Source organism: Crocodylus porosus, unplaced genomic scaffold (assembly GCF_001723895.1).
Source record: "Crocodylus porosus isolate Cpor-Errol unplaced genomic scaffold, CroPor_comp1, whole genome shotgun sequence".
In the NCBI taxonomy this organism is placed as follows: domain Eukaryota; kingdom Metazoa; phylum Chordata; order Crocodylia; family Crocodylidae; genus Crocodylus; species Crocodylus porosus.
In genome coordinates this window covers 4371673-4374631 of record NW_017728945.1, presented here as the reverse complement: position 1 = coordinate 4374631, position 2959 = coordinate 4371673, and positions in this window count along the sequence as shown.

The following is a 2959-nucleotide window of genomic DNA, read 5'->3' as shown; positions in this document are numbered from 1 at the left end:
AGGGAAGGGGGAAGCAGCCCCAGGTGGGAGGCACGGGGCTCCGTCCCTGCCTGCTCCTCACACCCCTGCCATTCTTGACAGGCAGTTGGCTAGTAATATATATAATATGCTATAATCGCATGTTCCACTAAATGTCATTGCAGTAATTTATTATGGATAATATCATTTAAGTAGCATAGTATGTGCTGCTATACATTTTAGTTTATCGCCACACCCCCCCCATCAGGAATGATTGTGGGGGGAAGGGCAGGGACACCGCACCACCATCCATCATGCAGTGCTGATGCCACCTCCCAGAAGCAGGGTGGGACGTCTTGCCTCACTAGCCCTCTCGGCCAGCACCCCTTGCTGTCGCCGGCTATAGGGAACAGGGTGGGGGTGTGGTAGTGTGCCATATGCTAATATAGGGTAGCATGTTTATGATGATAAATCATAATATGGAAATAAATGTAGGCTAGCATGTGTCCACTTAATCTTGAGAATACAATGCATGGGAAATGTACTGTGATATATGGAAATATACAGTGATTAATGGTAAGGTTGAACATACTGCAAAAGATACCTAACATTTCTATAAATGGCCATAATCTCTGCTGCCCTAAATAAGACCATACAGCTGTAAACTATATCATGATATATCAGTATACATATTACACCACAGACTACGATCTGTCGCGCCCCGATGACCGGTGCACCCTTGACCTGCGAGCCTGGGTCAGCACGACCGGCTTGGCACGAGGAGGGATTTATGACCGGACAGGTGGGGGTTATTGGCAAGCAGGAGTCAGATGATTTCAAGCGTGATGGTTACATAGAAAGTTTATTTTACTTACGCTACTGATGTAGTGCAGCGTAGGCAGAGGAGTTGATTTATTCAGTTACAGCATGCAGATGCTCTGTCACCCAGTGATTACAGTGGGTTGCAGACTTGCTGAATACAGGTTTTAAGCAGTTCACACAAATTACTGTGGTATACAGATTACCGAGAGCTCTTGACAAGGAAGACGGACGACGAAGATAAGACGAGCCGGCAGAAATGGGGTTACGCCAAAAAAAAAAAAAAACCGGGATGGGGAGATGTCTGTAACTGATCAGGTTACAGATTGTGTCTCCTGGGAATGCTCTGAGATCTCCGCCTTGGGCGGAAGTTCTTTCAAAGTTATATTAAGTAGGGTAGCCAATTATTACATACCAGGTATGAATAATTAACGAGTTGGCACTTGTGCTCTCTTTGTTTGCTCAAGTTTCAGGAAAAGGTGGGTCATTTTTTATTTGGGTGGTACTGGTTCTGTTTGGTCACAGGAGGCCAAGCATAATACATTATTTAATTTTACAACTTCACTTAAGTTAGTTAATTTGGAGTTTTCATTTTTATCTCGTTACCAGGTAACCATATCTTTTGTGCTGAGTCGTCAAGGTCAGTTTCTCTCTCTCGTATGGGAGCTCAAGTGATTTGAAATGAGGCACAGACACGGGTGTATATATGCAGTACTGTTACAAACTAAAGAATAATAGTGTGGGACTACAATTGCAGAGTTTGTTGTGTTAGTCTTTGACCTTTTGCCACCTGACCTTTTGCCATCGGCATCCGAAATCAAAGACTTTAATCTTTGACATGATCCACTACAGCACCCTAGAGCAACACCCAGTGTATCAGGACACAGCAGGAAGAGTATACTTTATTGCCCTATATTTCACTCTCAAATGTTTCATTGCCTTCATTAATGCACTGACTCTTCAGATCCATGTAGTGCTAAATATGTATCATTTAGAGACAGTCCCTAACTTAGAGTTGGGAATTGGGGGATGGTCCCTCAGTTAAGGAATAGCCAGTCAGAGAGACTAAAAGAATGCAGTGGTTTGTCTACTGTTCCACAATAAAACTTGCTGTTCAGTTCTTCTCACTTATGCCTGACAATCTTCATTGTTCCCAGAGATTGCTACAACCCTGGCTGAGGGGTGCAGGGCCGTGAGTTGCACCCAGGGGGCACATCTACATGAGATGTTTACTGCGGAGCTGACTAATTAGCTCCACAGTAAAGCCTTAGCATCTACATGTGCAATGCTATTAGGATGGAATAAACTAATTAATTCTGCAGTAGGATGATGCTTGTCAACACAAGTATTACCCTACGGCAAAGTTATCTACTCTGTTGCAATTCACATGTAGACGCTTACCTGACTGGCTGGGACGTGTGGGTGCTTCAATGCTGGGACTGCCTGCTGGCTAGCCCTGGCACTGAAGCACCCTCATGGTCCAGCCAGCCCCTCCACAGCACGTTGAACCAGGTCAGAGCAGCCTCAGGCTGGCAGGCTGATTCCTGGGGCCCCATCAGCCAGGGTTGATCTGGCCCTGCTCAATGTGCTGCATTCCCTGGAGCATGTGCAAACACAGCACCCAAGAGCAATAAACTCTGGCATGAACTGCACTAGAATTTATTCAGCTGCTTTAATGGGACATGTAGACATGCCTAGTAGGGCTGTACAAAATTTTGCTGGCTATTTTGTTTCAATGCTGCTTTGACTCATTTCCAGCTCAAAACAGTGAAATTGAAATGAAACAAAGGGCTTTGAAACGGCCTCAAAATGAAATAAGGTTAGTTGAAACATTTTGAGTTTTGAAGCTGGACTTGCTTGCAGGGAAACGGAAAGCAGTGACAATGCATAAGGGGTACGCGGGGGTGCATGTGCACCCCCTGAGAGCCAGTGCACCCCCTGACCAGCCACAATCACCACTTAGGCAATGGGCAGACGGGAGTGAAAGTGTCCCCCCCCGCAAGCTCTGGCCAATCACTGCAGCTGCTCCCAGAAGCAGCCGCAGCCACTCCCAGAAGCAGCAGCAAATCCCCAAAACAGCTGCAGTGATCAGCCGCGGTAATCGGCAGTCACAGGGTTGGCCGCGGGAGTCCGCCTCCCGGACAGTGAGGTCAGCCACAGGATAGGCTGTGGGGGGAATCCT